This window comes from Asparagus officinalis, chromosome 7 (assembly GCF_001876935.1).
Source record: "Asparagus officinalis chromosome 7, Aspof.V1, whole genome shotgun sequence".
NCBI classification, from domain to species: Eukaryota; Viridiplantae; Streptophyta; class Magnoliopsida; order Asparagales; family Asparagaceae; genus Asparagus; species Asparagus officinalis.
This window is the reverse complement of record NC_033800.1, coordinates 110,629,930-110,642,429: the sequence shown is the minus strand read 5'-3', so window position 1 is coordinate 110,642,429 and position 12,500 is coordinate 110,629,930.

Below are 12,500 nucleotides of genomic sequence, written 5' to 3'. Positions count from 1 at the left end.
CTCCGGGAGATCCCGCGGAATCATCCCGAAAAAGGAGGTCAGTTTTGGAGTGCCTCGGTCCGCTTCCCGATGAGCGATGCAAAGCTCCAGTTCAAGAACGTTTGGGCCCGATGAAGAAGCCCCGAACGACTCAACATGCTGGGGGTCACCGCCACCTTCAACATAACAAGGAGTTTATGGCAGGGGGGGGTACTAATTTGCGCATCGAAGTCCAGGAGCCCACTGAGAACTCACGCCCAAAAAGGCATGTCTCGAGGCGCGTGACTCTTGAAAGCCCAAAGAAGGCAGTTTGCCCTCAGAAGGAAACGTTGTCATCTGATGATGATGACGTTATACCTGAGAAGTCGTGCCAACACACGATAGGTTACTCCGACCGTCTAGCCGACGAGTTGTACTATCGTGATGGGAGTATGAGAAAAACCAGGAAGAGGAGTCCTCGAGGACCAGAAACTCAATGCCCCTATTCCAAACTCATTCGGGCAGTATTGTCTGAGTGCAACTGCATCAAGACGGTCCCCAAAAGAATTTTGGTTTTCGAAAGGCTCAGCACCGAAACGCCAAAACTAAGGCCTAGGTGTATCCGACAAAGAAGAAGGGTAGTCGAGGAAGGAGAATTTCCGAGGGTCACCACGAATATGACCAGCAAAGGGACATCGACACAGGATAATCCCGAGTCGATTCCGGAAGTACCCCGGCGTGTAACATGTTTGCAGTCCGGAGCCATCATACGAGCAACTTATGGTAGGATTCGGACAAGATTATCTTCAGAAGATGAAGAATCGGATGCCGGCTCTGCAGTTGCATCAGATAATACGGTATCCAGCGAAGGACAACCCCGCGAGTCACTTATGATAAGTGCGAAACAAGTGGCCAAGATGCTCGAAGAAACCATGGCTAAACAACAGGAGAGCTTCAGGTTCGAAATGCAGATGGCCATGCAGAACATGAGAGAAATGCATGACCAACAAATCCAAGCATTGATGAACCAGCAAGGCGAGCCAAGTCGTCGTAACCAGGTTAATCTGGAAGATGAGGACACAGGTGCGAATGAAACCCATAACGCCAATAATCCTCCCGTCAATGCAGGGGGTGGTAATGAGAATGCTAACGAAAACACAGGTGAAAACTTGAAGATTAAAAATCTCGAGAGCAAAATCAATACATTGATTTCCGCTCAAGAGATGAAGAAGACGGGCATTCCTTGTCCCTACCCAAGAAAATGGGAATCAATCCCTTATCCGGCGAAGTTCAGTCTAATCAACTTCACGCCGTTTGATGGGAAGGGTTCACCCACTCAGCATTTGATTTACTTCAAATCGCACCTGGGGGTTATCTCTGGTAATGAGCCTCTGATGGTATGGTCCTTCGTTGGCACTCTTCGTGGAGCCTCCTTCGATTGGTATCGCCGCCTCAAGCCCGGAAGCGTGAATAGCTGGGATGACATGGAGACAAAATTCCTCGACCTCGTATTGGACGTGTTGGAAGCAATGGGGACAGCACCATCCAAAACATGGAAGGATTTGAAGGTCCGAGGAGAGCAAGCCGAACGCTTCCTCCGAAGGAAGAAAGCCGAGAGGAGCCAACCGACGGCGAATCTTCCGAACTCAAACTTTGCCTCCCGTGGGAAGGGCAAAACACCTACAGCTACTGGTGGTGCTAATCAAACGTAACAACAGCAATCCCGAAGGCAGCAAAAGATTTGGGACCCGAAACTCCAAAAAGAGTATTCCTTCAAGGACGAAGACGTTACAACCATCTTCGAATCCCTCCTTGAAAACAACAAGATCAAGCTACCACCTATCGCAAATCAGGAGGAAGCTGACAATACTGCGGATCCGAAGTACTGTGCGTACCACAGGAGGGTCCTTCATCCCACCAAAAAAGACTTCGTGTCCGAGACTCCAAAAAGAGTACTCTTTCAAGGACGAAGACGTTCCAGCCATCTTCGAATCCCTCCTTGAAGGTAACAAGATCAAGCTTCCACCTATCACAAATGAGGAGGAAGCTGACAGCACTACGGACCCAAAGTACTGTGCATACCACAGGAGGGTCGTTCATCCCACCAAGGATTGCTTTGCTCTCAAGAATAGCATTCAGACCTTGGTTGAAGCCGGCGTCATAACGCTGAGATAAACCAAATGAGAACGTCAACACTCCGACAAGTATAAGAGTATAAACTGCTTCTCAATCCTCCGACCGGTATAAGAGGTTAAACTGCTCCCTGATACTCCAACATGTATATGAGTCTAAACTGTTTCATTTCTTTCACGGGAAGTTCCTGGAAAATTTTTATATGTAACATTCTTAAGGATAACCCGGTCATATAACTGAGTACAATGTTGGACTCAGTTCCATAAGGGAAGCTGGGGGTGGATTATTCATGTATCGGAAAGTTCCCGAAAGAATACCACGGGTGATATTCTTAGGGATAACCCAATCACTATAAAAGTGATAAGTAAAACATCCACATTTAAACTCTAAATGTCGGAATGTTTTCCATTATTGTTATCAAATTCACTAACTCTAATGAGTTATCTTGTTGAGACTAGAGTAACGGGAAGTTCCCAAAACCACAGCAATGTAATGAATAAGGACTCCCATTCAAGTTCTCACTGTGTCTGTGCACTCAACACTCTCTCTGTTAGAGTCTGGACGTAAAGTTCCTGATTGGTCAAACCTTCTTACAGTTAGGACCACAGTCAAAATCCCCTCTCGATTCTCCCAATGAACGAGAGGTCCACAAATCAAGCGATCAAACCTTCCTACAGTTAGGATCGTCTTAAACCTTCCATTCGGTCAAACCTTTCTACAGTTAGGACCAAAACCAAAAACCCCTCTCGATTCCTCCAATGAACGAGAGGTCCACTTTCAAATCGAGTGATCAAACCTTCCTACAGTTAGGGTCACCTCAAACCTCCCACTTGGTCAAACCTTCCTACAGTTAGGACCAAAACCACGATTCATTCTCGATAAACGAGAAATTCATCTTTAGTTCGATAATCAAACCTTCCGACAGTTAGGGTTATCCGAATCTTTTTGATTCTCGGAGTGGAGATCCCACTCTTAGTTTCACCTTTCCGGATTCTGGGGGTGGAGATCCCACCTCGAGTCTCCTTTCCTTCTTTGTTCGGGGAATAGAATATAAAATTCTTCCTTCCCCATACCAATCCTTTTCGAAGAATTCAGGATTCATCCTAGGAAGTTTATCCCGAATCCTAAGCAGGGATAAGTCTGCGCCTAACACGCGCTGCCGGTTTAGTCTTTTTCCGTACAAAAAGACACCAGAGTTCGATTCTGGGGTATTCTATCCTGAAACCTAAGCAAGGATAAGTCTGCGCCTGACACGCGCTGCCGGTTAGTTCTTAACCGTTTAAAAAGAACACCCGTTCACATATTCGACATTGTGACAGGTTGTTATTAATAACACCAAAATCCATGCCTTACATGCATGGGGAATTTCATCCTGAATCCTAAGAAAGGATATGTCGACGCCTAACACGCGTCGCCGGTTTAGTCTTTTTCCGTAGAAAAAAATACTAGAGTTCGATTCTGGGGTATTTTATCCCGAAACCTAAGTAGGGATAAGTCAGCGTCTAGTACACGTTGCTGGGTAACCTATTCCCGTAACAATGGCGAAGCCTATGTATTCGACATCATAGCACAAAGTCTCAGAGAATTCACTCTCTTAGCACAACGTTACATGCAGAACGGATTTAGACAATTCGCATGCTAGCCCGACTCAAACGGTAGTTGGTAAAGGCTAATCAAATCCGTTGAAGGCTGGGGGTTAGCCAAAAATCCTAAAGTCAACACCTAACACGTGTCGCCGGGTAGCCTATTCCCGTAACAAATGGTGAAGCCTATGTATTCAACATCATAGCACAAAGTCTCGGAGAATTCACTCTCTTAGCACAACGTTACATGCAGAATGGATTTAGACAATCCGCATGCTAGCCCGATTCAAACGGTAGTCGGTAAAGGCTTATCAAACCCGTTGAAGGCTGGGGGTTGGCCAAAAATCCTAAAGTCAACACCTAACACGTGTCGCCGGGTAGCCTATTCCCGTAACAAATGATAAATCCTATGTATTCGACATCATAACACAAAGTCTCAGAGAATTCACTCTCTTAGCACAACGTTACATGCGGAACAGACTTAAACAATCCGCATGCTAGCCCGACTCAAACGGTAGTCGGTAAAGGCTCATCAAACCCGTTGATGGTTGAGGATTTGCCAAAAATTCTATAAATGCAAGTCATTGACGCATCATCTTCATTAGTTGGTCTCGTGACGTGAGCATCCAACAACTTCATGATAAGATCCATACATGCAGATGAATTAACTTTCATAGTTAGTCCTACAACTCCGACATTTAGGACCGCCATGCTCCAATACCTCAAGAGTTTAAACTGTATATACTCCAACAAATGTCAAGCGATCCAAAACCCTAGGTCAATGCCGGTCAACACGCAACCCTAGGTCAACGCTAGTCAACGCGTTACGATCAAAAAGTCAACATACGACGTTCGAAACCCTAGGGTCAACGCTGGTCAACGCGTAACCCTAGGTCAACGCCAGTCAACACGTTGCGATCAAAAAGTCAACGCACGACGTTCAAAACTCTAAGGTCAACGCCTATCAACGTGTAACCCTAGGTTAACGCCAGTCAACGCGTTGCGATCAAACAGTCAACGTACGACGTTCGAAACCCTAGGGTCAACACCGGTCAACGCGTAACCCTAGGTCAACGCTAGTCAACGCGTTGCGATCAAACAGTCAACGTACGACGTTCGAAACCCTAGGGTCAACGCGTACCCCTAGGTCAACGTCAGTCAACGCGTTGTGACCAAAAGTTAATGAATAGTGATCTGAAACCCTGAGTCAGCAGGATGTGATGGAGATAATCGGTTCAAATGAGGCTGAACCAGACCAAACCAGGTTGAACCAGTCTTGAACCAGATTAAACCAGTTTGAACCAGATTTGAACCAAAAGTCAAATTGGAGCTGAACCGAGTATCGAAACGACTTCAAATCGACCGATGGTTCAGTCCCTTATTTATTCATTCCTCTCCCACACATTCGGAAGGGTCGGAAGATTTTTTGAGCCTAATTACTGCCTCTCTTGGGTCATTATCAGGCCAGTTCAACTCATTCGGGCACAAAAAATACTCCAATAAGGATAACTCAACAACACTACGCCGGACAACGCGTCGCAAATAAAGACTCAACGCCAACAATCGATGGTCAGTTCTATGTTGAACCAGCAAACACAAGCTAAAGATTAGAAAATCAGGAATCGACTTCATGTTCAAAATTCCGACAACGGTCAGACAATAAATGCAACACCGGAACCCTTACAGACATTGGACAAAGCACCGAATAGCCTGAAGGATTGAAGGAATCAAGAACAGAAGCCATTCCAAGGTCCCGTTACACCGACTGAAGGTTGGGACAATCATATCCAAAGTATTCCAGACTCTTCTATAAAAGAACGAGGCTGAAATACTTTCGAGGGGGTATCTGTAGGCGTATAAAACTGCCTATGGGTCCCTTAGCACAGCTCGGCACGGTGATTTAACAAACTAACGAACCATCGGGTGACGTATCTAAACGCGATCGTTAGTCCATAACACCGAAGCCAAGTGACACGCGACGAAGCGGATTAACGAGGCGACAAGGCTAACGAACCGCACACAAACAACGGAATAAATCCACTCGCGTGCGGAATCAAGCTAACGGTTCGGTGAGTCAACGAGTCATCCAACTGTGGAACGGATTCGAACTCGAACACCGAAGCAGATTTACTGCCAAATCAGGATCCGGACTGCCAAATCAGAGTTCAGATCAACGACGAAGCTCGGATAAACTGATAAACCGCGAAAGGATTAGCTGAGGCGTTTAACAAGACGATCATTAAGATCCTGTCAAAGCTCGTGAAGACCAATAAACGAGACTGGGATGATAAACTCGGTGAAGCACTCTGGGCTTATCATACCACCATACGCACACCTACAGGAGCTACCCCATATTCGTTGGTATACGGATGTGAAGCTGTGCTACCACTGGAAATTCAGATTCCGTCCCTTCGGATCGCCCTCGCAACGGAGATGACAACGGAGGAACAACATCAACACATTGAGTTTTATTAAACCAGAATATCTAGGGCTTTTAACAAAAGAGTCCGACAGAGAAGCTTTAAGGAAGGAGATCTGGTCCTCGCTGCTCGCCGACTGATAATCCTCAACTCCAAGAAGAAAGGTAAATTTGAACCCAAATGGGAAGGACCGTTTGTGATAGACACAGTATACTCAAACGGCGCATATCGCCTGATTACTCAAGAGGGCGCCAGGCAATTAATGCCAATAAATGGGAAGTTCATGAAAAAGTACTATCCCTAGTACATTCAGGATAACCCATTTACCGGGAAGTTCCTTGAAGAATATTACACTTAATATTCTAAAGGATAACCCAAAATCATTTTTTACCACCAAAATCCCTCACTGATCAGTTTCAATTGACAGTGAGTCCACCAAAAATGTCCATCTGACCCTCTTGACTCTTTCCATAGACAAGAAGGTCCCCTTTCAGATCAGAGTCTCCTTTCGATAAACGAAAGAACTCCTTTCTCTTCTCTTTGGTTAAATCTTCTCACGGTTATAGCCAAAGTTGAAACTTCACTTCGATAAACGAAGAACTCTTTTTCCCAATTTAGATAACCAATGGCTCGGCTTGGGCCGAGCCACCCTGGGGTGGTTCGGTTTCGGCCGAGTCCCCGGGTGTTTGTCCGTTTCGTCCTTTGTTTCCGGTTCTGGTTCTCTTGTGTGGTTGATTGACTTGGCAACGACTCTTTGACTTGATTCCAGATTTGGCAGTGAGTCGGGTTCCTGATATGGCAGTAAACCAACTTCTGAATTTGAGTCCGGAATTGATGTTGATTTGATCGTGATTCATCCGAGTTCGCTCTTGTTTAGATGACTCGGTGATTCACCTAAACATTGGTTTGATTCCGCGTGCGAGTGGATGCATTCCAATGCTTGGGTGCGATTTGTCGCCTCGTTAACCTGCTCCGTTGCGTATAGCTTGGCTTCAGCGTTGGCGGGCTTGTTTGGATACGTCGCCTGGTGGTCCGTTTGTTAAATCGGCGTCGAGCTGTGCTAAGGGACCTATAGGCCATTAAGGTGGCTCGGCTCATGCCGAGCCACCCTGAGGTGGCTCGGCCACCCCAGGGGGTGGCTCGGCCTTGGTCGAGCCACCTCAGGGTGGCTCGGCTTGGGCCGAGCCACCTTGAGATGGCTCGGATTCGGCCGAGCCTCTCCGGGTGTTGTTCGTTCCGTCATTTTCCGTTGTTCGGTTCTGTCATTTTCCGTTGTTCGGTTCTGTGCTTTGTTGTTGATTCGGTTGTGTTTCTGTTGATTTATCCAGACTTGATTCGTTGACCTGATTTGGCAGTAAGTCAGATTCCTGATTTGGCAGTAACTCCACTTCTGAGTTCGAGTCCGAAACCGATCTTGATTCAATCGTGATTCGTACGAGTCTGCTCTTGGTTGGATGACTCGTTGACTCTTCAACACTTGGCTTGATTCCACACGCGAATGGACGTATTCCGTTGCTTGCGTGTGATTAGTCAATCTCGTTGCCTCGTTGGTTTGTCGGTTTGTGCCGAGCTAAGCTAAGGGACCTATAAGCAATTTTATATGCCTACAGATACCCCCTCTAAAGTATTTCAGTCTCGTTCTTTTATAGAAGAGTCTGGGATACTTTGGATATGATCGTCCTAACCTTCAGTCGGGGTGATGGGACCTTAGAATGACTTCCGTTCTTGATTCCTTCAATTCTCCAGGCTATTCGGTGCTTTGTCGAATATCTGTAATTTTGAACTTTGAAGTCGGTTCCTGATTTAGCTGACCATCGATTGTTGGCGTCGAGTCTTTATCTGCAACGCGTTGTCCGGCGTCTTATTGTTTGAGTTATCCTTAAGAATATTTATAGAAAACATTCTCCAGGAACTTCTCAAAAAATTAGGGAACAGTTTATACTCATATACCTTATTGGAGTACTTAAGAAGCAGTTTAACCTCATGCACCTATTGGAGGATTTGAGAAGCAGTTTATACTCATATACTTTTCGGAGTGTTTGATTCTTTCATTGCAACACATTGATAGGCGTTGACCTAGGGTTACACGTTGTCCGGTGTTAACCCTAGGGTTTCGAACGTCGTACGTTGAATTTTTGCTCGCAACGCGCTGACTGGCGTTGACCTAGGGTTACGCGTTGAACGGCGCTAACCCTAGGATTCTGAACGTCGTACGTTGAATTTTTGCTCGCAACGCGTTGACTGGCGTTGACCTAGGGTTACGCGTTGACCGGCGTTAACCCTAGGGTTTTGAACGTCGTTGGATGCTCAAGTCACGAGACCAGCTAATGAAGTTGATACATCAGTGACTCTCGTATTTATAGGATTTTTGGCAAACCCTCAGCCATTAACGGGTTTGATGAGCCTTTACCGACTACCGTTTGAGTCGGGCTAGCATGCGGATTGTTCAAATCCGTTCCGCATGTGACGTTAAGCTAAAAGAGTTAACCCTTTTAGTGCTACGATATTGAATACGTAGACTTCGTCTTTCTTACGGGAATAGACTACCCGGCGACGCGTGTTAGGCGTTGACTTTAGGATTTTTGGCTAATCCCCAGCCTTCAACGGGTTTGATTAGCCTTTACCGACTACCGTTTGAGTCGGGCTAGCATGCGGATTGTCGAAATCCGTTCCGCATGTAACGTTGTGCTAAGAGAGTGAATTCTCTGAGACTTTGTGCTATGATGTTGAATACATAGGCTTCGCCATTGTTACGGGAATAGGCTACCCGGCAACGTGTATTAGACGTTGACTTATCCCTACTTAGGCTTCGGGATGAGATACCCCAGAATCGAACTCTGGTGTCTTTTTCAATCGGTAAAAGACTAAACCGGCGACACGTGTTAGGTGTCGACATATCCTTTCTTAGGATTCAGGATGACATTCCCCATGCGTGTAAGGCATGGATTTTAGTGTTATTAATAACAACCTGCCACAATGTTGAATATGTGGACAGGCGTTCTTTTTAGCGGTTAAGAACTAACCGGCAGCGCAGGTTAAGCGTAGACTTATCCTTACTTAGGTTTCAGGATAAAATACCCCAGAATCGAACTCTGGTGTCTTTTTGTACGGAAAAAGACTAAACCGGCAACGCGTGTTAGGCGTTGACTTATCCCTACTTAGGCTTCGGGATAAAATTCCCTGTACCTGTGAGGCACAGATTTTGGGATTTGAAAAAGGTGGTGTCTTCTCTTGGGGCAAAGACGAACCCGAAATGGGAGAGGAAGAATTTTATATTCTATCTCCCGACAATGAAGAAGAAGAATTTTATATTCTATCTTCAACTGGAAAGGAGACTCGAGGTGGGATCTCCACCCCCAGAATCCGGAAAGGTGAAACTGAGAGTGGGATCTCCACTCCGAGAATCGAAAAGATTCGGATAACCCTAACTGTCGGAAGGTTTGATTACCGAACTAAAGATGAATTTCTCGTTTATCGAGAGTGAATTATGGTTTTGACCCTAACTGTAGGAAGGTTTGGCCAAACAGGAGTTTGAGGTGACCCTAACTGTAGGAAGGTTTGATCACTCGATTTGTGGACCTCTCGTTCATTGGGAGAATCGAGAGGGGATTTTGACTGTGGTCCTAACTGTAAGAAGGTTTGACCAATTGGGAACTTTACGTCCAGACTCTAACAGAGGGAGTGTTGAGTGCATAGACACGGTGAGAATGGGAGTTCTTATTCATTACATTGCTGTGGTTTTGGGAATTTCCCGTTACATAAATCGTCCACCCCCAGTTTCCTCTGCGGAACTGGTTCAGACATTATTATCAGTTACCTAATCGGGTTATCCTTAAGAATATTAGCTTAATATTTTCCAGGAACTTCCCGTCAAAAGTGGGGAAACAGTTTAGACTCATATACCTATTGGAGTATCAGGGATTAGTTTAACCTCTTATACCGATTGGAGGATTGAGAAACATTTTATACTCGTATACTCTTTGGAGTTTTGAGAAGCAGTTTATACTCGTGTACTCTTCGGAGTGTGGCCATTCTCAACCGGCTTACCTTAGCGTTATAACACCGGCTTCGACCAAGGTCTGAATGCTATTCCTGAGAGCAAAGCAATCCTTGGTGGGATGAACAACCCTCCTGTGGTATGCACAGTACTTTGGGTCCGTCGTGTTGTCAGCTTCCTCCTGATTCGTGATAGGTGGTAGCTTGATCTTGTTGCCTTCGAGGAGCGATTCGAAGATGGTTGGAACGTCTTCGTCCTTGAAGGAATACTCTCTTTGGAGTCTCGGACCCGAAGTCTTCTGCTGCCTTCGGGATTGCTGTTGTGACGCTTGATTAGCACCATCAGCAGCTGCAGATGCTTTGCCCTTACCACGAGAAGCGAAGTTTGAGTCCAGCGGATTAACCGTCGGTTGGTTCCTCTCGACCTTTTTCCTTCTAAGGAATCGCTCAGCCTGCTCCCCTCGAACCTTCAGATCCTTCCAAGTGTCAGACGGTGCTGTCCCCATTGCTTCCAATACGTCTTGTCCCCATTACTTCCAATATGTCTAAGGATAGATTATTATGGCAGGTCTGGAGAATGAATTCCTCGGTGATTGGGTCCCGGCAATTCATCGCTTTGTTCCGGAACCTCTTGACGAAGGTGTCGACTAACTCCCCGTCCTTTTGTTTTTCGTCGAGCAACGATCCGATAGAGATCTCGGTGTCGTCGTCGAAGAAATTAGCGAGGAACTTCGTCTCCATGTCGTCCCAGCTATTTACACTTCCTGGCTTGAGGCGGCGATACCAATCGAAGGCGGCTCCGCGAAGAGTGCCGACGAATGACCGCACCATCAGAGGCTCATTGCCGGAAATAATACCCAGGTGCGATTTGAAATAAATCAAATGCTGAGTGGGGGAACCCTTCCCATCGAACGGCGTGAAGTTGATTAAACTGAACTTCGCCGGATAGGGGATCGATTCCCACTCTCTTGGGTATGGACAGGGAATGCCTGTTTTCTTCGTCTCTTGAGCGGAGATCAATGTGTTGATTTTGCTCTCGAGATCTTTGATCTTCAAGTCTTCACTTGTATCCTCGTTGGCATCCTCGTTACCACCCCCTGCATTGACGGGAGGGTTATTGGCATTGTGAGCTCCATCCCTATCCGTGTGCTCCTCTTCCTGAACAACCTGGTTACGGCGGCTTGGTTCACCTCGCTGGTTCGTCAGTGCCTGCATTTGTTGCTCATGCATTTCTCTCATAGTCTGCATGGCCATTTGCATCTCGAACCTAAAGCTTTCCTGTTGTTTGGCTATGGCATCTTCGAGCATCTTGGCCACTTGTTCCGCGCTTATCATCAGTGACTCGCGGGGTTGTCCATCGCTAGATACTGTGTTATCTGACGCGACAGCAGAGCAGGAATCCGATTCTTCATCTTCCGACGGTAATCTTGTCCGAACCCTACCATAAGTTCCTCGTGCAATTGCTCCAGACTGCAGACGGGTTAGACGCCGGGATGCTTTCAGAATCGACTCGAAATCATCCCGTGCCGATGTCCCCTTGCTGGTCATGTTGGCAGTGACCCTTGAACGTTCACCGTCTTCGACCATTGTTCTTCTTCTTCGGAAACGTCTAATCCTTGGCTTTGGCGCTTCCATGCTGAGTCTTTGGAACACGGAAACTCTTTCGACAATACCGCCCGAATGAGTTTGGAACAGGGGCATTGAGTTTCCTGTTCTCGGGGAATCCTCTTCCTGGTTCTATTCGTACCCCCAGCACGATAGTACAACTCGTCATTTTGACAGTCGGAGTAACCTATCGTGTGTGGGCACGACTTCTCAGGTATAACATTATCACTATCAGATGATAATGTTTCCATCTGAGGTTGGATCGCCTTCTTTGGGCTTTCAAAAGTTACACGCCTCGAAACGTGCCTTTGTGGGCGCGAGTCTTCAGCGTGCTCTTGGACTTCGATGCGCAAGTTGGTGAGCGCAGCTGCCTTGAGTTCTTTGTTATACTGGAGGTGACGGCGACCCCAGCGTGTTGAGTCGTTCTGGGCTTCTTCATCGGGCCCAAACGCTCGTGAACTGGAGACTTGCCTCTCTCATCGGGAATTGGACCGAGGCGCTCCAAGACTGGCTTTCTCCTTCGGGAGGATTCTGCATGATCTCCCGGAGTAGCTATGGGAATTCTCAGCGACTTAGCTTGGTTCGCCGGAGGTTGAATTTTGGTTGGAGGCTGCAGTTGCTGCTTTTTGGTCTGAACCGCCGCTTCAGACTTCGGCCTCCAAACTTTGCGAGTTGGTGGCGGCTTCTTGGCTACCTCTTTCTGCAACTTTCTACGGGCTTCTTCGGCTTGAGCCCGTGCCTGCGCTGATAGTGCGCGGCGCTTGCGAATGCGCTCCTCCAGCGTCGATCGGTTCCGTTTGACACG